The sequence below is a fragment of the Tamandua tetradactyla genome, chromosome 13 (genome assembly GCF_023851605.1).
Source record: "Tamandua tetradactyla isolate mTamTet1 chromosome 13, mTamTet1.pri, whole genome shotgun sequence".
NCBI classification, from domain to species: Eukaryota; Metazoa; Chordata; class Mammalia; order Pilosa; family Myrmecophagidae; genus Tamandua; species Tamandua tetradactyla.
In genome coordinates this window covers 28,333,246-28,354,954 of record NC_135339.1, presented here as the reverse complement: position 1 = coordinate 28,354,954, position 21,709 = coordinate 28,333,246, and the positions used below count along the sequence as shown (strand labels likewise).

The 21,709-nt window shown below is 41.0% G+C and overlaps 1 protein-coding gene and 1 pseudogene across 1 annotated transcript in view; one reads left to right on the top strand and one right to left on the bottom strand.

The window, feature by feature from the left end:
• Window positions 1-21,709, top strand: part of STOX1 (storkhead box 1) — a 59,072-nt gene that overhangs the window by 27,051 nt on the left and 10,312 nt on the right. The gene's annotated exons all lie outside the window — the stretch shown is intronic.
• Window positions 5,751-20,837, bottom strand: LOC143653804 (riboflavin kinase pseudogene; annotated as a pseudogene).

The following is a 21,709-nucleotide window of genomic DNA, read 5'->3' as shown; positions in this document are numbered from 1 at the left end:
AGAGGAATGCAGTGTCAATACTTAGCCTATTTTTAAACTTGTGTAACCCTAGTTTTACAGTTTGCTTTTTAAATTAAGTAATCATGGTAAGTTGTTTTAGCCCTTGCACTTCAAGAGCTCTAGTCTTTACTTTCAGTTGTCTATTAGGTCAATTCTGTTTACTAGATAGATATTAATAAAAACTATATGTACCTAAAAGAGTTCTCAACTAAATCTAGTCTTGTCACTTATCTTAGTTGGATTAATTCCAAATTCTAAAATGGTTCAGTCCACAATAGTACTAGAGAATGAAGAATTTGCCTTAATAAATCACTTTGTTGTTCAGTTAGCATTTACACTATCAGTTGTCAGAGCCCTAGATTGTAAGCTCCTGGAGGGTCAGGAACCATATTTTCTCCATGTCATGTAAATTTTCTAAAGTGCTTGACAGCACCCTGTACCCTGTGGAGTGCTCAGTACCTTTTATTTGATGTAGTTCAGGAGACCTAAAAAATAATCCCTTAAAAAAACTATTAAAATGTAGCAAAATGAGAAAAAGGGCGGGCCACAGTGGCTCAGTGGCAAGTTCTCACCTGCCATGTTGGAGACCCGGGTTCGATTTCTGGTGCCTGTCCATGCAAAAAAAAAAAAAACAGAAAAAAAAAAAAAAAGAGATTCTCTGGGGGTGACTCTTAGGTGTAATTTTAAGTAGGTTTAACCTGTCCTTTGCAGGGATAATTTTCATGTGAGCAGACCCCAAGATTGAAGGCTCGGCCTATTTATTTGGTTGTCCCCACTGCTTGCAAGAATATCAGGAATTCTTCAAATGGGAAGTTGAATTTTCCCCCTTTCTCATCATTCTCCCAAGGGGACTTTGCAAATACTTTTTTATTCACTATTCAAATCACTCTGGGATTTATTGGGGCATCACACTGGACAAACCTACAAAATCTCATGCCCTATTCAAGGTTCCATGCACTTATGGTGTTCTATTAAACTGTCCATATAAGTTAAATTAGGAAATGCACTAGTCAAAATATAAATTTTGTACCAAATAAACATTTCTTGCAAAGCATGTTTCTCTTAATTAAGAGCACCCATCCTTTTTCGTGAACTATTGTGTTAGGCTTGAACTTCCCCAACACACACCATCACTTTCTTTAGTGAGGTCTTTGAAGCTTTATTTTCTTATAGACTAACTTTCCAAACTGATTTACTGCTTTGGGCACTGGCTCTTCTCAGCTTGCCACTACTAGTGTGGAACCCATCCCATGACTGAGCTTGGGTAAGAGTGGTTTCCGCCTGTTGTGCCTATGGTAGAATGTCCATCCTATAACTGGGTAGGTGGAGGGAGGGAGCCCCCAAATCTCTTTGCTGTTTTCACATAGTGAGAATTTGGGGTTGGAGGAGATGGGAAATGTTGGTGGCTGGTGTGGGCACTACCACCTGTGGCAGTTATTCTTTGTCCCGCAAAGAATCAGCACAAGAAGAAAAACTCTTTAACACAAAGTCAGAAAGCAAGTCGGTCTCTGTCCCAAGAGACAACCAGAGACTCGAGTTTATTTTCTGCTAGCTTTTAATCGGGTCAAGGGGCCATTTGGAGTTAAACTATCTAGTGAACATCAGTGGAAGTTCCCGTTTGCCTTGAGTAGGTATCTTTAATTTTAAGAACAAAGCAGGTATTTTCCCATGAGTAGGAGAATATGTTCTAAATAAGTAAATGCCCCAGATAAGTGAAGCAGACAGATGTGCAAATGACACAATAAAGCACACAGACATCTTGAGCTGTTTTCAGCTCTCCTGCTGTTTTTGACAAACAGACAAATAAGTGCAACGGTTTTCTGCTGCTTGAGGACATGCAAACACAGCAAGCTTACAAATGCTTTAACCATATCCTCCCACAAGCTGGCCCTTCCTGGTGAGATACAATAAGCCTTGATTGGAAGTTGAGAGAGAGGGAGCCGCATTTTCTTAGCCATACTTGCCTGGGGTGGAGCAAGTATGGCTAGGAAACTGACCTAGGGGGCGAGCAAGGTATTGGGTTGTGGCTCAAGTAACACATCCTCTAACTCTTATCAAATTTTTATAGATTTTCTTGAATAAATGTTTCTTCATTTGGTGTGTGCCCTGTTCTAGTTTGCTAGCTGCCAGAATGCAATATACCAGAAACGGAATGGCATTTAAAAAGGGGAAGTTAATGAATTGCTAGTTTACAGTTCCAAGGCCGAGAGAATGTCCCAATTAAAACAAGTTTATAAAAATGTCCAATCTAAGGCATCCGGGGAAAGATACCTTGGTTCGAGAAGGTCAATGAAGTTCCGAGTTTCTCTCTCAGGTCAGAAGGCACATGGTGAACACAGTCAGGGTTCCTCTCACATCTGGAAGGGCACACGGTGAACATGGCGTCATCTGCTAGCTTCATCTCCTGGCTTCCTGTTTCATGAAGCTCCCTGGGAGGCATTTTCCTTCTTCATCTCCAAAGGTCGCTGGCTGGTGGTCTCTGCTTCTCGTGGCTATGTCGTTATGCTCTGCTCTCTCTGAATCTCTCATTCTCCAAAATATTTCCTCTTTTATAGGACTCCAATAAACCAATCAAGACCCACCCAAATGGGTGGAGACATGTCGTCTCCTGATCCAGTTTAACAACCATTCTTGACTAAATCACATCATCCAGGGAGATGATCTCATTACAGTTTCAAACATACAGTATTGAATAGAGATTATTCTACCTTTATGAAATGATATTTTGATTAAAACATGACTTTTCTAGGGGGCATACATCCTTTCAAACCAGCACATGCCCTTTAGATAATTCCCAGATACTTTAAATGGCTGTTTTGTATATTTTTTGTCAGTTTTGTTTCCTTCATAGGGGAGTGAGTTCATGGAGCTCTTTATACTGTTATCCTGGAAGTGGAACAAGATTATTTGTGGTGTCACAAATATTTACAACCCAGAGATGTCCCAAGGTCCTTGGCCTCATATTCCCTTGAAATACCTCCAGAATTCAGCAGATCTCTCTGGAATTTTCTGTACAGTTGTAAATTAAATTTCCAAGGTTTTCTCCTAGCCCAGGATCCCAAATTTTCAGCAAAATTTATTCAGAAAGCCCCAACTGTGTAGAAGCACAAAACTATTCTCTATTCCCCGCAACTACACTCTTGTGTTTCTTCATAGTAGAATAGGTTGAATAGTGTCCTCCCCCCCAAATTCATACTTCCCAGGAACCTCAGAATGTAACCTTATTTGGAAATAAGATCTTTGCATATGTAATTAGTTAAAATGAGGTCATACTGGATAAGGATGGGCCCCAAATTGAATGTTTGGTGTCCTTACGAGACACACAGAAATACACACATATAGGAGAATGCCATGTAAAGACAGAGATTGGAGTGTTGGGGCTACTAGCCAGGGAATGCTAAGGATTGCTGGGAGCCACCAGAAGCTAGGAAGAGGCAAGGGAAGATTCTTCCTTAGGGTCTTCAGAGAACATGGCCCTACTTGATTTCAGACTTCTAGTCTCCAGAACTGTGAAAGAAAAAATTTTCTGTTATTTTTAGTTACCAAATTTGTAATAATTTATTATGGCAGTCCTGGGAAACTAATACAGTTGACTACTGGTCATAATATGTCACTCCTTTGGTCATTTTGTTTAATCTGACTCACGGGGCTAGGTCCATTGGGCAGTTGCCAGCCGGTTTCCAAAGGCAGGTTGAGGTCAGCCTTGCCTCACTAGTCTCAGCCACACCATCCAGGGATCCTGGCTTTAGTCAGTTGAACAGATCTCATTTTTAAAGATCTATCTTAAAAAGCCTAGTGGCTTTCTCAAGTTTCAAATTAACTTTGTCCACCTGGCCTGAGATATATACAGCTGGATATATTAATAATTTTCCCCCAGACTTTGCCTTGGGCTGCAAGTAAGAAAAAATATGGCAAATTCTGTCATCCGTATAACTCTGGCCAGTGATTTAAAGCTGACCCGAATGACTTTCAGACTGAAGTCAGCCATGAACCACTTCAATGAAGTCAGACACACACTTTATGCCATCTTTCCAATGGTGTAACTCACATCACATATCAGTGGTATAACTCACATATCAATGGTGTAACTCACATATCAATGGTATAACTCACTCTGGGAGGAACTGCTCCCAGAGTGATTGTCTGAGGGCTACTTATCTACTTGGCATGTTTCCTCAAAAACTTTAGTGTTCCCGGCATCTGCCCACATTAAAAACAAAAACTTCAATGTTTCTGGTAACCACCTCTATATATAAATCATGGTGTTTTCACTAGAAAGATGAGTTAAAGCCTGCCATTCATACACGCAATCTCAGAGGGCCCACATGACATCCTGGGAAACAGAGTCTACAGTTGTCAGTGACCCCCAGAGGGTACATACACCACTCGGGTAGTGCAAAGAGGTAGGGTTTCTAATGTGGTCACCGACCTCCCACCAGCTGGTAAATTTCAGGGCCCCTCTTTCAGCCCAAATAGTTCAGGTCAGTTGATTTCTTATTTTCAGATGCACTGCCTGAAGGCAGTGAGTTTCGAGTGGTCCTGCTTGCCCAGGATACCACTTCATCTGTTCCTAAGGTATGGATGACATCTAGAGGTTTTCTACTTGGAAAATGTAGGAGCTGCTCCTCCCCTTGCTGTCAGTGGTCAGGCCTGGCGGGCAGGGATGGCATGCTCAGCAGTCAGTTTGACTCCAAAGCACTCATAGCAGCAGGGAAAACATTTAGGAAAAGGGGCACAGGACAAGCAGGTTGGGAGTGCAGCATGGATGTTTTCCTTCTAGGAGGAGAGTTCCAGGAGCTGATTCTGAAAAAGAAAGACCATTAACAACATCCCACCCTCCACCCCTGAGGGGTAGGGGACCTTAAACTTTCCCTTCTCTGATGCTGTGGTTTTGCTTTCCCTCTATTATTACAAAATGAATTTTTTCCATTTCTCTAACTGTAACTTCACTTTCTTTTTTGTTCATGCTCTCGTTTTCCCCTGACCTTTCATTGAGAAAGAGTTGGGTGCAAGAGAGACAGGAAGACTTTTAGGGAACATTTTCATACAACTTAAACAGTGTCAAATCTGAATCTATACTGATCTGGGATTGCTGATAGGAATCCCAAACCAAGAGCATGGTCAAGGCAGAATTCTGAATTTTAAAAAATTTCGAAATCCCTTTATACTTAACCCACCCAATCCCTGTCTAGAGAGAAGCCTAGAAAGATCAGCCTTATTTGGTGACAGCTGCTTCAAATAGTCAAACAGCCTACTCAGGTGTTTGTACTAAAAAAAAAAAAAGGCAGTGAGTAGAGTTTTAAGAGCTGATACCCTAGGGCCCTCTGTCAGAACCAGGAAAGGCACAAATTGTCGGACTGCAAAAAAAAAAAGAAAAAGAAAAAAAAAAGAAGATTAGAAGGGCCAAACACAAAAAGCCAATAGCTATGAGATCTCTCTGAGAGGATTCCAGAGTCCCATCTGATTCCCTCTGCCAGGAGTGGGCAGAGGGGCCATGCCTCTCAATATTTGTCTCTGCCCCAACCTTGCAGCTTTCATCAGGAATTGAGCTAGGAACGAGTTGAGTTCAGTTAGCAGTGGTCTCATCAGAGAACAGCCTGTTTGTAAACCAGATATTTCCACCAGAATTCATCATCCATTTCCACAGCTCATGACCCCACAGAGGGGTGTCTTTTCAACAGTCTTGGAGTGAAGTTCAGCTCTTGGAGCAGGTTGACCACATCTGTTTTCAACTTAACAGAGCTGAAAACCATAAAACGCATTGGTAAGCAAGGCACAGGTAATTGAAGGAAAACACTTGTAAATGTAGGATATCCCCTTTTCCCTGCCCTATCCCCCTGCCCAAAAAGCCAGCAGCTTCCCTTTCTTCAGGCAGCAGAAGGAGATAATTACCTGTTTCTCCTGCAAAACTGAGTTGCTGCCTGGCAAACAAGGTCTTTCTTGCAGGTTTTTTTCTAAAGCTCTTTTCACCTGTCAGTGAGTTGACCCACCCCCCAAAATGGGCACATCTGATTCCACAAAAGCTCATTAGCAAGCTTAAAAGTTGCTTTTCAAAAAGGCATGGATCTAGTAACCACGTCAGAACCTCCCGAAATATACTTCAGTCTGGAAACTGCTTCCCTTTTAATGCTCTACTGGCATGCTTTCCTTAGGCAGACATCATAGCAAAAATCTTCCACTTGTTCTGACTCCCGCACTTATAGAGTCTAATAAGATTTCAGGCATCCATTTGGATGGTAAGAAACCAGCAGATTTTTCCTTGGCTGTTGGAACCCCAGAAGTTAAAAGGCATCCATCCCACCCACTGGTGGTAAAAAAATAAGGGAGTCCCACTACCACTTCTCTTTGCAGCTTTCCCTGATCAGTATGGAATAAGTATAGAACATTCAAATCAGTTTCTGTAATACATTGGTGTATACGGTAGTATAGAAAACAAAGCAAAGCCATTTCTAGACTCTCCCCCCCTCCATTGCAAAGTTTTGCACAAATACATCATTTGTATAAATATAAATAGCCACAGGGAGACGGCATTTTCTCTAATTCCTTTTTTCTTTTCTCCCACTGTAAAGGGATTTCTGAGACAGAAAAACCAGCCTAAGTAGAATGAGAACTAAGGAATAGATGATAGTAGAGAAGTGTCTTCAAGACTGGTAAAACAGACCCCTTTCCCTGTAGCATGGAGCCCCTTAGCTCTGCAGTCCTTATGAAGTTGCTCCGTCAGTGGCAGCCAATTCACTCTCTCTCCTCTCACTGCATAGAAAGTGGCATCAACTTCTCTGGGCCCACTCAAAGCCCACATTTGGTATTTCTAGACCCCTTCCCCTCCCACCTGGAGGAGAGAGCAAAATCCAAAAGTGCCATTCAGGCTGCATTTTTCAACCCGAGGTCCTGATACCTGGCTAACAAACTTCCCAGTCCTTTCAACAGGTCTGTCGCTGGTTCCCATGGATAGTCCTCAAATTCTCTAAAGCTGATGCAGGGCTTTCATCTATCTCATTTGTCATCTGTCCATGTGACAAATAGGATCCCGTCAGCTTTGTCGCTGTAATTGTTGAGTTTTTAATATTCATCTTTATTAATTTTATTCTGAATGTATACATGGGGTATTTTAGATCAGAGACAGATTAGTTATTATTTATACAAAAATAATAAAGTAATATTGTGAGAAAATTAAAACTGCCTTGGTACCCTTTTTCTGATGTTTACTCCTGGGGCAATGTGACAAAAGCCACACAGAAAAATCTCCAACATGAATGGTCAGATATTCCACAGGCAAGGGACAGAGAAAAATGGATTTTCTCTGCTTACATATGGGAGAGAGAGACAACTGCTTCCCTTTCTTTTCAGAAGGAGAGAGAACAACATTTGCTGCTCGTAGGCAGGATGGAAAGCATCCTGGTTTCTCACTTTAACCCTTTAAGATATAAATAACTCTCTCCAGGCAAGTCCTGGTATCTTTATTTTTCACAAGGTAGAGCATCTCTAAGGTCGTTGACCTTGTTTTCATTGGAAATATAAACTCTGGAGTTAGGGAAATCTCTCTAGAGTTCTCTATCTATTTAGTTTCACTATCTGTTAACGAACCAAGGTTTGCTCTTAGCCTTTGATCCCAAGTTTTCAGCAAAATTTATTTGGAAAGTCTCAGTTCTGTAAAGTTAAAGATTCTGCTTCTTTGCTAATGATTTTCTCCATTGAGCAACGCTGGAAGCAGGACGAGTGCATGTCACTCATGCGCAGTTTTCTGGCTCGCAAAGATTGTTTTTGCTCTCTTAAAAGGCCCCATGCCTTGGGCTGCCGGGACAAAGCCTGAGGTGGTGCAGGGAAGGGGCATAGGCAGCTGAGACGAGAAGCTTGGTGAAGTGAGGAGGAGTTGAGAAAACTTTGGGAGTGCTGGGAGCATGAGTACTGTGTTTGGGGTACTTGAGAAAAGGGATATTTTGTGAGTAAATGCAGAATGCTAGTCTTAAATGCCTGAAAAGGAGGAGGAAGGAGCTGGAGAAGCAATAAGCTAGGAAGCAAGTGTATTTACGAGATATGTTAGAAGTCCTTTTCTGGACTGAAACACCCTAAAGAGACAGGGGGAGAGAGAATGTGTGTTTGTTTTGAGTGGGTGAGGGTCCTTGTCTGTCTGGAAGGCGAAGGAAGAGGTCACATAATTTCTGCAGATGGACCCTGCAGTTTCTGCCCGGATACACTCACAACATCCTGAGCATGAAATCACGCTCTTTCTACCGGAATTTAATCCGAGGCAACGTTCTGGCTGCCTGGATCCTTGGTCCGGTAAGGATAGCTTAGTCTGAAATGGATGGTTAGCTCCTAGAAGCAGTGATCAGATGACCCTCGCATGAAAAGATCAGAGCCACTGATCTTAAGTAATACCTGCAGTCTCTGTTAAGATTTCTCAGGAGTTGTGAATTTTACATGTGATTTTTAAGGTGAGTTCCTTGTGAACATATTCTAAAGTCCTGCTGAGGTGGTCACGTACCCAGGTGTAAAAGGAAGCTTTACTTCTGTGCTAAAGAAAAGGAACTTCAGTTTTAAAATTGAAAAGTTTATGTCTTTAAATGTTCTAACAGCTTAGAAATGCGTTTCAGTAAAACTACATTTATGTGGATTATTACCCCAGGGTGGCTTTTGTCTTCTAGAAGTTAATATTTCAGGAGGCCAAAAGAGTCTAATAGTTGGAGCATGGCAGACAGAGTCTGGGAAGTGAGAGAGACCACTAATGCAAAAATGCAGTGATGCCCTCCACATTGGAGCAAGAACATTTCGGGGGCCAGGACAGAGGATGGCTGACTGAGCAGAGTGGCCCTGCACAGGGAAGCACCTGCAGGCTTGGCTAAGCCTTTCTAGATTCTGGGGCATGTTTTGTGCATTATGCCAGGTCGCGTCACTCCTGCTTCCAACTGTAGAAGAGAAGCAGGCAAGGCTTTTGGTGATGCTTTTGATAAAGTATACATGAATGTGCATAGTCTGGGGCAAATGACAGTATTGTGTGCCTTATTCATGAGCAGAGTGGAGCTTTCTCAGTCTCATTATCACAGAGCCCAATCCTCATTGAGCAGGAAGGCCTCTGCTGCACTTAATTTACCATCACCCAGACCCAGCCACGGAGACCTGGGGCCTGGGGTAGATTCAGGCTCTTTTAGTACCGAAGGCAAATTTCTTCAGCAAATGGAAGAGATTACCTATCCTTGAAATATAAGTGGGGAGTTATTATTTGCCTGTCTAAATCCCAAATTAATCCTGCATTAATGTTAGTGGTAGTATTGATTTACTGACTGCATTTCACAAGACTTCCTTTTTGGAGAAATAGAAAGACATCCTGTTCTCAGGGCTGTAACTGTAGATACCCATTTTGAGAGGGAGCTTCTGTTAACGGCTGTGACAGGTCTTATATTCCCTTCTGTGATTTCTACATGCAATAAGGAAATCCTTCCCCATCCAGAGGATAGTACCTATTGTAACCTTTTTAGTATGTATTTCCTCAAGCAGTTAAAATTTTCAATTTTAATAAAGCTTCTGCATCTTGCTCTTCTCATGGAATGGCCCATACTTGACATGATATGGGTAATGCAGCAGGAGCCCTGACCCCTTGTCTGTAAATATCCATCAGTGTGGCATTCAGCTTGACAGCAATTAAGGCACTGGAAAACATCATCCTTAGGGATGTAAAATCCAGAATCCTTAATCATGCTCTTGGCAAGACAAACATTTTACCCAACGCAGAAACTATGAGGAAGCAACAAATTTTGAATGTCGTTGATCAGGTATTTTGATTATGGATATATTTTTGTTACCCTCTAAAAATAGCTTGGACAAAAGAGAGGTAGAGTTGTCTCACATAAGTTTGAAGGTAGGCAATGTGGGGTATGCACAGGGGTTCAGCAAGGCCTTCAGAGTCTTGGGCTCTGTCATTCTTTCTTTCTGCTTTGCCTTCCTTAGTAGATGACCTTTTGACATCATGCTTGTCACCTCATGGTCACAAGAGTGCTGTATCCTCTTCAAGACCCAGGCAGAAGGAAAGAGTCAAAGATGAAAGAGGAAAAGGTGAAGGAAGGGCTTTTTTTCTTGTGAGCCTTCTTTCCCAGCAGCTCTCTGCCTTTATCTCATTGATCACAATTATGTCAAGTCTGTTAGTTGTAAGTGAGCCTGAAATGAGTATTAAGCTTTCCTGCATCCACATTAGAGGAAGGCAGAGGAAAAGGTGAATGTGTGTTGAATGAACCAATCTACATTATCTATCTTAAGGGGCCACAATAAAATATTGCTGAATAGGACATAGTGCTGAGATATGCCTCTCAAAAACAAAGTAGGGCTAGCAAGAGGCTTTACTAACGTTACTGTTTTCTCCCAGGTGAGAGAGGGTTATGATGCTAGAAGAGTCTGGTCAAATAGGTTCTGGGTGTTGGGAAAAGAAAAGACAGGATTGGCAAAAAAAATTTATCCATGACCTAAGCAGTGCCCTACACGAGCAACTTGGAAGTACTGATAATAGCTGGGAACAAAGGATGACTAAGTTTAACATCCCTAATTTTGGATAGAAAATTTAAAGACCGCTAATACTAATCGAAGAACTGACATGCCAAGCCTTATTCCAGGCGCTGTTGGATGTTTCCCACAGTAACCTGTAAGCCAAATACAGTTATTCACATTGAGTAGTTGAGGGCACCAATTAATACTCAAAGAGGACACAGAGTCAGGTAGTGGAAGTAGAGGATTTGAGCTTAGATCTGCCTGACCAACTCCAGGGCTCCCTTTATAGCCCTGGGCTGCCTTAGGTATCCCAAGGCCCCAAGGACAAGTCTGGCTCTTCTTCCTCATGAAGATCTTGCCCAGGCATCCACAGACTTTTGGGGATGCCACCAGGCAGGGGACCCAGGAATACCCAGTCCCATTCTTACCAAATATAGCCTGAATATTGGGTTGCAATTGCTGCCAACCACTGCTTTTCCTTCCACTTGAATCTGAGCCCCATGAGGGCATGGACCATGTTCTATTCAATGTTGTATCCCCGGTAACTGGCATATAGTAGTAGTAGGTACTCAAATATTTGCTGGGTGATGAGTGATTATGTGACCATAGTATTATAATAGCAGTGCACTATGAGTATCTAATGCTAAACCGTGGTAGGTACCTGTTAAATATTTCTTAAATGGTGCTTGTGAGGAAGAATATATTTCTAGCTGATGAGATTAGAGAATAATTCATGGGAGGATCATAAATTAAGCCAATTGGATTTGAACCAATCTTCAGTGTCGGGTGACACTGACACTGGAAACACTCAGATGTGGGGAAGAAAGTTTTAGGAGGAAACACTCAGGTGTGGGGAAGAGTGTTTTAGGTGGAGAAAACAGGGACAAGGTCCTTGAGGAGGGAAAGTATGGACTATTTAGGGACAGCCCAGTTTGAATGGAGGGAAGTCCCAGCTGGATAATAATATTACTTGGAAAAAAGGGGTGTCTTGTCAAATACGATTGGGAAACATTGGATTAAATAGCTAGATTATTTGTTACAGAAGTTCTCAGAGTCTTTAAAAATTCCACTCTAACTCAAAATAACATTTCTCAAACGTTTGGCCTTGGCACCCTTTTACTTGCAGAGCATTTCATACAATGGCTATTTCACAGAACACATTTTGAGAAATGCTGATCTACCTTAGTCCCACATTTATAAACAAGGGAAACAAGACCTAGAGAAAAGAGTTGGCTTGCTTTGGGGCCACATAGCAGAACCTGGATTGGAACCCCCATCCTCTCCTCCCCATCTCCACCCCGAGTATAATGCTCATATGTGAGGACCATATGGATGTTAAGGTCAGCCTTTTTATTATAGAGAACTTTTTTTTTTATTGTGAAAGATAACATATACAAAAAAGCAATACATTTCCAAGTACATTTTAATAAGTAGTTATAGAGCAGATTTGAAAGTTTGGTATGGGTTACAGTTCCACGATTTTTTGTTTTTTTCTTTTCTAGCTGCTCCAAGACACTGAAGACCAACAGAAATATCAATATAATGACTCAGCAGTCATACTCATTTGTTAAATCCTGTCTTCTCTGTTATACTCCTCCTTCTCTTTTTTTCTTTTTGTGAAAAATAATATATATACAAAAAAAGCAATAAATTTCAAAGTACATCACAACAATTAGTTGTAGAATAGATTTCAGAGTTTGGTATGGGTTACAATTCCACAATTTTAGGTTTTTACTTCTAGCTGCTCTAAGATACTGGAGGCTAAAAGAAATATCAGTATAATGATTCAGCACTCATACTCATTTGTTAAACTCAACCTTCTCTGTATAACTCCACCATCACCTTTGATCTTTCTCCCACACTTTAGGGGTATTTGGGCTTTGCCCATTCTAACTTTTTCATGTGGAAGGGGCTGTCAGTAATATGGAATAGGGGGATGGAACTAGTTGATGTTCTGGAGATGCTGGCCCCTCTGCATTTCAGGACTTACCTGGTCCAGGGACCCATCTGGAGGTTGTAGGTTTTAAAGAGTCACCCTAGCACATGGAACCTTTATAGAATCTTATATAATGCCCTAGGTGTTCTTTAAGATTGGCAGGAATGGTTTTGGTTGGGGTTTGGCAAGTTATGATAGGTAACAGTGTCTAACTGAAGCTTGTAGAAGAGTAACCTCCAGAGTAGCCTCTCGACTCTGTTTGAATTCTCTCAGCCACTGATACTTTATTAGTTATACTTTTTTCCCCCTTTTGGTCAGGATGGCATTGTTAATCCCACAGTGCCAGGACTCATCTACAGGGAACTTTTATTTGTCTAGAATCCAAACCACAAAGAAACTTGGCATTGGGTTTTCCCCCAGTTTTCCACAGTGGTGTTTTATGTTCAGTACCATGACGCTGAGCAGAGATGCGAGCTGACGTGCACTGTGTGCCTTTGTGGCTTCCAGAACCTTGGGAGGGAGGCCATGTCAAGTCTGTCTTGGGCTTCCCTGGAGGGCAGAGAAATGATGTTCTCCTGCATAGCCACTTTTAGGGAGATTTAGGGATTGGAGTGGTTTACAACCTGACCCTCTCTCAAGTCTTCCTTGCTCCTATCCCTTACACCTGGTGTAATGGTAGGCAGAATGAGCCTCTAAAGGTGTCCATATCCTAATCTTTGGAACTTGTTACTATTTTCCCTTCCATGGCAAAAAGGACTTTGCAGATGTAATTAGGCTATGGACCTTAAATTAGGAAGATTGTTCTGGATTATCTAGGTGGGTCCAGTCTATTCACATGAGCCCTTAAAAGAGAATTTTCTCTAGCTGGAAGCAGAAGAAATGTGATAGAAGGGGAAGTCAGAGAAAAATCCAAGTGAGAAGGACCCTGGCTTTGAAATTGAAGGGGGCAATGTGACAAGGAATCCTTAAAGTGGCTTTGAGTTGCTGAGAGAGGCTTCCATCTGACACCCAGCAAGGAAATGGGTTCTCAGCCCTACAACCACAAGGAACTGAATTCTGCTATAAACCTGAATAAGCCTGAAAACCACTTCTCCCCCAGAGCCTCCAATTTCAGCTCCCTGAGACCCAGAGTGAGGAACCACTCACGCCCACTGACTTCTGATCAGTGGACTGATTCTGGACTTCTGATTTCTGGAGACTGTTTTTTTGGTTGTTTTAAGCCAGAAATTTTGTGATAATTTATTTTGGCAATCAGAAAAAAAGTCATATTAACATAACAAAGTTAAATCCTTGAAGGGAAAAGAGTTTAGGGCACTGAGGATCTGAAGGCTTTGGGGGCTAAGTCTGAATGAGTTTTAATAATGTAAAAAGACACCAACATAGGGGGTGCAAGTGTTGTTCAGTGGTAGAATTCTCGCCTGCGTTGCGGGAGACCCAGGTTCAATTCCCGGCCCATGCACTTCTAAAAAAAAAAAAAAATCAGCAAATGGTCCTGCAATAATGGGATAGTTACATGGAAAAAGAATGAGATAGGACCCCAACCATACAGCATAAAAAAAGTTAAAAAACTCCAATACAGGGCCACCTCTTGTGTCTTCTCTCCTGTATCCATGTGCTATCTAACAACCAGATAGTGGGGTGTCTGTCGTAATTAGTCCAGGCCCTCTGTAATTCAACTAATAGTTGATATTAGAGGATATACCATGCATCCTGACAGGCTGACGTGAGGTTTTTAAGGAAGATAACACTAAGGATACCCACTGTTTGAACAATACAGGCTTCTAAGGGAAACCTTTAACTTTTCAACAGAGAGCATTTCCCAGAAGGGAACCATTTGTCTAGGAGTCCAAAATAAACCTTACTGTGCTTTACAAAGAATTTCAGCTTCTATAGTAGATAACCTGAGTACCCTTAGATCCATAGGCAGCTTCTGAGTCTTGGTACTTCTTTGTTTCTAGATATGAAGAGCACGTTTACTTTACTAACATAAAAGCGGGACATGGCAAAGGGTTCGGTTTTAATGGCTTGAAACCTTTTTGTTTCCATTTTGTTTGATTTTCTGAACCTATTTGAAGTTATAGTAGTTCTAATTACTTAACACATGGAAATGTTGGCATAGCATCTTGTCTCTGACGAGGAGCACATTGTTACAAAATACTTTCATTTTAAAAAGTGGAGGAATAATTTTTATGTTAAAATTTGGTGAAAATTTTGTACTGTTAAAAAGTACAGGTAAAATCAGGAAAGGTTCTTGGATTACGTAGAACAAAAAATTGTTTTTTAACAAATTTTTAAATTATTAAACTTGAGTGTATTTGCAGGCTGTTTTATCCGTACTCTATTGTCATCTCTAATGCACATAAGAGATACCTTTCCCACAGTGTGATTCAATACTGGCGCCCAAAAAGACGGTCTCAGATTTCTTGTGTCCGGGTAATTAGCCACGTTTGAGTGCTCAGTTAAACCATTTGAAATTCAATAATGCATGAATTTCTGGCAGGCTGCTTAGCACAGAGTCTATAACTGCACTTGTATAGGGACTGATATTTTTATGGTAGAGAAAATTTTGTGTTTTAAATACGAAATAAGTAATGCTACAATTAGCCTTGCCTAGAATTTGACCTATAGGAAATTCATGTTTTAGTATGACACAAAAAAGTTCTGATGTATATGCCTTCCAAAGAAATCCTTCCTTCCTTTGCTTTGTATATTTGGTGGCATGGTCTCTTGTGTACTTTCAAATCAAATTCAGGTGCCCTAAATTAAAATGTCAGAATTTAAATTGACCTCTTAGAATTTGTTTAGGTGTCTAAACGATGTAAGATAAATGTAAATATAAACATGAAAGTTAATTTTTGCCCTTAAGTATAGATTTTTTAATGTAAAACTTTAATTTTGTCCCTGAAATTTTACTAGAACATTCAGGTATCAAAATAAACACATTCAAATTTTAATAAAACTGTTTTTACTTGAAGGGTTTTCTCAGTGGATAGAGCCAGACAGACTTAGGTTAGGCTAGGCCGACTGTGACTTGATTTTGGTTCTACCTTTTCTCACTTGGTGACCTGAGGTCAGAAGCTTTCTTTGTGTCTGGCTGCATTTCCTCTAAATGGTTGTGATACCAAACCTCACCTTAAACTCATTGATGATCACCTTCAAGATATGTGGTGACTACACTATTTGCTGCCCTGTCTCACACCTTCACTCAGGGCGCAAGGAATGATGACTGTCACACTTCTGTTGGCTTGTGCTCCCCATACCCACTGTGCTGGTTTAAAAGGATGTATGCCCCCTAGAAAAGCCATGTTTTAATCAAAATCCCATTTCATAAAAGTAGAATAATCCCTATTCAATACTGTATATTTGAAACTGTAATCAGATCATCTCCCTGGATGATGTGATTTAGTCAAGAATGGTTGTTAAACTGGATTAGGGGACGACATGTCCCCACCCAATTGGGTGGGTCTTGATTGGTTTATTGGAGTCCTATAAAAGGGGAAACGTTTTGGAGAATGGGAGATTCAGAAAGAGCAGCACCACAAAGCAGAGAGTCCACGAGCCAAGGACCTTTGGATATGAAGAAGGAAAAGGCCTCCTGGGGAGCTTCATGAAACCAGAAGCCAGGAGAGAAAGCTAGCAGATGATGCCGTGTTTGCCATGTGCCTTTCCAGCTGAGAGAGAAACTCTGACTGTGTTCGCCATGTGCCCTTCCATTTGAGAAAGAAACCGTGAACTGCATTGGCCTTCTTGAACCAAGGTATCTTTCCCTGGATGCCTTAGATTGGACATTTCTATAGACTTGTTTTAATTGGGATATTTTCTCGGCCTGAGAACTGTAAACTAGCAACTTATTAAATTTCCCCTTTTTAAAAGCCATCCTGTCTCTGGTATATTGCATTCTGGCAGCTAGCAAACTAGAACACCCATCAACCCTGGGGAATAGAACCTAACTGGACAGGCCAGTTTGTTGACACCAACTCTCTCAGTAGAAGAGTACAAAATTTAGGTTTGTTTTAATTTTACTGAAGCTTCTAACTGATAGTAGCTGGCAAATTTTAGGGGTCCAGTTTCCCTTTTTGAAGATTTCTGAAGTATCACAGGCTGTGGGAAGCATTTGATTGGACCACTCCAGCTGCCTCTCTCGGTCTGGTGAAAGGCAGTTTTGCCATGTCCATATTTGCCGTGGATGTACCTCCTTATATTTTATTTACACTGGGACGTGATATTCTTATCTGCTGCTTCAGCCAGGAAATGGCTCTTCCAGGCACATTACTTTGCTGATACAAAACTGCCAAGATAGAATATTCTTCTAAAGGTGTTCCATCCGAGTCACATGGAAGGGGTTTTTGTGTCCTCATATAAAGAAACCACTTCCTTTTCCTCCGAATTTTGATGAAATCTTGGATTGCACAGGCTTATTGTTGAACTATTGTCACCAGCTCCAGGAGCAAGCCATACTTCCCCAGTCATCTGCCCCTATTGGCTAATGGCTTGAGGTTATGTGAATTTATGTCCATCTTACTAGAGACTGATTGATTCTTGTCACATTTGTAGGATTGCAAACTACAGGGAGCTTGCCTTGGACTATTTTTTTCTTGTCTTTTTTTTTTTTTTTTTAATGAAATCGTTATTACTGTGGCATGATGGGTTTTAATTTAACAGCCGAAGCACAAATATAGTAATTACATTTACCGTTTAAACTAATTCACAGCTACAGGAAAATGATTTTTAAAATATCACCAACATGAGACTGTGTGGTTATGAGCAGTGAAATACATGAAGACAGTTAATGAATAAATAAGATGTTTTCTCAGCAGTGGCCATTCATTATTTTGCTATTAGGAACCTGGAAGAAATTGTCTTCTTTTACTTTCAAGTGTTCTGTTAATGCTAGTTGTTTCTTAGCTTCTTCAGTATCACCTTGAATTGCTGAAATAAGTGATTCTGAAGAATCAAAGTTCTTTTCTGGTCGGAGGTAGCCAATGATGGCCACCTTGAGCATTTCCCCATAGAAGTCCTCTTTGAAGGTATGTATGATGTGAGTTTCCATGGACTTTTTCATATTCTTGTAGTATGGGTTCCATCCTAGACTCACCACCATCTTATGGACATTTCTACTTCCAACCCTGGCCCATCTATAATAAATGTCAGTGGATAAGATCAGTTGGAAGATTATTGACTACTTGTTCAGAAAAGTTAGCAGTAGGGATGCCCAGCTGCTTAGAGCCGTGACAGAAGCCCCGCACCAACTGGCCACGGGAGAAGTAGGGTAGGTGCCTCATGACACCACCCACTCGCGGCGCAGGGTGCCGCCAACTCTGCGCGTCAGGCCGGGTCGCCGTCTAGGCGGTGCCCAGACCTTCCGGACCAACTGGAGGACATGGAAGGGAACTTGGCTACTCGCTGCTTTGGACTTTTACTGGGTGCCATCAGCTCTTGATAAAAAAGTTTCATTTGCTGATTGGGCATCCACCAGCGACATTTAATTTCCTTGCATTGTTTTTGTTTTTTCACAAAAAAGTGTACTTTTAAAGAATAATTGTTTTAAAAGTCATAATTTGCTTTCATCATAATTTGGAAATTAAAAACAAAATTATACACTAAATCCTTTTGGATTACAGAAAGATGCCAGTAAATTAACCCCCACCCCACTCCCTGAAAGTCCTTTGCAGAAAAGGCAGCATTAAATATAGGACAAAAGTGGCCGCAATGTATGTGGTTCTACACTGTTGGTATTTTTTGTGAAACCAGTCTTCCAGCCCAAACGCTTTTTCCATTTCTACAGCACCCAAGAGTACAGGACTAGGTAAACAGAGGGAACACTGTTCTAAACTGTTTCATCTCTGGCCCACAGCCTCTTCTTAGCACTCTAATCCCTGCTGATGATCCCTGCTCTGGCTCAAGGGTCAAAGATCTTCAGCAGGCCTCGATTTAAGGTGGTCTTCAATTACTCTGTAATAGTTAAGAATAAAGCCAAAGTGCTGGTCTTCTCTGCTTGTGTTATTTTTATAAGTGGGATCTTCTGCAGAAAAAGTTAATGTTTGGTGGGAAAGTGTAAGAACTATTGCATTCTAAACACCAAAGGGATGCAAGAGTAACTGAAACAGATTGCCTGCAGCTTGGCAATGATTCCTGCATCTGTCACAAATGTTCCCAAGCCCAGGTTTACTCTGCTGTCCTCCACAAAGAAAACTGGTGATGATTTATGCACATGAAGGACATTTATTAGCAACGGCTGTGAAGGAAATATACTGAGACATCTAGGCTTTTTGTCTAGAGAGAACTCAAAGCAAAGTTTAAATGTGATTTAACGTGTTCTCTAAAATGCAGTTTCCATATAGTTATATTAATTTTAAGAAGAAAAAAGGCAATTAGCCTTACTTGTATAAAAGATTCATTTACTCTTTTAAGATATACATCCCCATACTATGGTAGGAATTGTAAATAAATTTCCCAAGAGTATCTCTGAATTTGGCGAGCAGTGTTTTGGGGCTCTTTAAAGCCATTGGAATTTTTTAAATGTAAGAAGAAAATCCTGTTTTTCATACATTTCTGTTGCTATTTAAAAGTTGTGCTTTCTGAAGAAATCCGTTCTTTAACATTTATTTTGAAATAATTACAGATCCACAGGAGGTTGCAAAGAAATATTCAGGAACGTTCCATGTACCCCTCTCCCAGCCTCCTGAAAAATCTATTTTTAGTTAAATTTTCTTATAAAAAGAGAAAATAAGCTTAAAGATTGGATTAGAGAATGGACTGCCTTAGTTCTAGCCCGAAGACGTAGTGGAGACCCAAATAATGTATTCTTTGCTGTGCTTGTTACACTTGCCCAGAAAGGGGGCAGCCACTGGCAGGTGAGGGCAGTAGGGACAGCAGAGGCAGCAGACGTGCCATCTCTTTCCTTCCAGTGTCTTCCCAATCTGTTCTTCCTGAGGGTTCAAAGTGACAAAATTTAGGGAAGGGGTGACCTAAAGCTTGAATGGGTTAGAACAAAGCCTTTATATTAATAGGTTTTTACCTTCTACCTCTTCCCCAATACTCTAGCTTTTGTCATGCAAGGAGAGGAGACTGTTTCCCCCCCTTTTTAAAATTAAGGGTTTCTAGTTCTCATGGAGTAGGGGAGTGGGGACAGCTAATCCAAGATCACACAGAAGAAAAAAAGTTGTTTACAGTTATTTGACGGGTAGGTAAGAAAGAAGTTTAAAGTCGCCTATTTTAAATGAAGCATATGAAGTTTATAGTAAAGAAGCATGAAAGTACTTAAAATTGTATTCTAATTTTGTATTTTATCTGGTTAAGGAGGCAATGAAAGAGAAGAAAGTAAATCTTAGATGTGGAGCGAAAAAAAGAAGTGCAAAGAGGAGATGAGACTAGGGACAGAGGCTTATTATTATTATGCTTAGTTCAGAGGTAAAGTTTCAAGGAGGATTTTGAGTTTTAGGTAAATTAATGTCACACTTGGACAGTGATTCTCAGAATATTTTCTCAGCACTACACTTTGAAATGTTAATTAATTGATTAGCCATTCATCCTAGTTCCTCAGACTGATAAAGACCTCCTAAGGTAATTGAATGGAATAGCCACAACACAAATACTTCCGTAGGCTGTAGAAGCAGAAAGGTATGAGATGTCCCAGACTGCCAGATAGAGAAGCTTAAGACAGCTATGGAACAGACTAACATGATGTGTAACTGCAAGCTGCTTATCAAATTCCTTATAGAAGTCCTTTATTTTCATGAAGATACAATAAGAAGTATCATTGACCACTTACCAACTTTGACCATAACCCTTCAGTCCTTCCTTATCTCTGCCACTTTCCTTCTCCCACAACAACCAGAGCAGTGTACTGGCTTCTTGACAATGATAGAGTTAACTGCCCTGCAGTTAACTCCCTTCTGACCATTCTTGAGTCCTCACCAGCTTGGAGCTATGCTTATTTGTTGAATAAGGAGCAACTTTAAAGTTGCTGTCATTAACACCCTAGCCTCATACCACTCAAAGAGTGGTGCTCAAACCCGTGGCATGGCCATCACCTGGGAGGTTGTTAGAAATACAGAATCATGGGCTCCGCCCCAGATCTTCTGAATCAGAATCTGCACATTTGCAAGATCCCCTGGTGATTCTCATATGCACATTAAAGTTTAAGAAGCACTGCTGGCCTCCCTGGCTCTCCTCCTTTTCCATTCCAGATTACTACCTCATCCTCCAGAAGCCACTTAAATCACCTTGAAACTCAGGGCTCTTCTGTAATCTCCTCATTCTTTTTTTTTTTCCTAGTTCACACCAACAAGGATAGGTCCTCAAATCCACTTACCACCCTCCATCCGCTCATTCCCATTTTTTCTTCCTCTCCATTCCCGACTTCGTTCTTTCTTTTTTTTTGGTATGGGCAGGCACTGGGAATCGAACTTGGGTCTCTAGCATGGCAGGCGAGAATTCTGCCTCCTGAGTCACTATGCCCTCGCCCCCCCTCCCCCCCGCCCCGTGCCCCCAACTTCTTTCTCTCTCAGTTTACAGAGATCAGACAACCTGCTGTGCAAATATTTTTTTCCTTCTTTTCCTCAATAGTAGATTCCTGGCTTTCAGTCACCTCTATTTTCTCAAGTCTCAAATAAAGTAATATCTTCCTCCTTTCTAAGTTAGTTCTTCTGTCTCTGCCTTTGATATATTTTCCTTTTCACCTCCTCTAGGATCTTGCGGTCTTACTGATCTCTGTACCAGGATTATTTCCATCTCCCCTAAACCCTTCCTTTTTACATCCAAAGATGCGGAGATCTTCTTTTAAGAAACTCACGTGTACACACATTCACTTTCACTTGATCTTACTCCTTTCTGGTTATATTCTCTCTCTTTTTTTCTTATAATCACATTTCTCAAACTATCCAGAACAGTGGTTTTCAGTTGGGGCAGTTTTGCCCCACGGGGGCATTTGACAATGTCTGGAGACATTTTTCATTGTCACATCTGTGTGGGATGCTACTGGCATTTAGTGAGTCGAGGCCACGTATGCTACAAAACATCGTACAATGCACAGGATAGCCCCTATAACAAAAAAACGATCTCACTAGGGTGACCAGTCTTCTTGGTTTGACTTTGCTTTTACAGATTTTGATTTTACCAGTTTTAGGAAAGTATCAAAAATGCCTAAATTGAAAAACCCTGCTCTAGAAAAATGACCCTATTACCATCACTTTTTTCTCACCAATTCCCTTCCTGTTAACCTCACATTTAATTTGTCTTCTCTTTTACTTTAAATAGTTCCTTTGAAAGGTACCAGTGATCACCTTTCAATCAAGA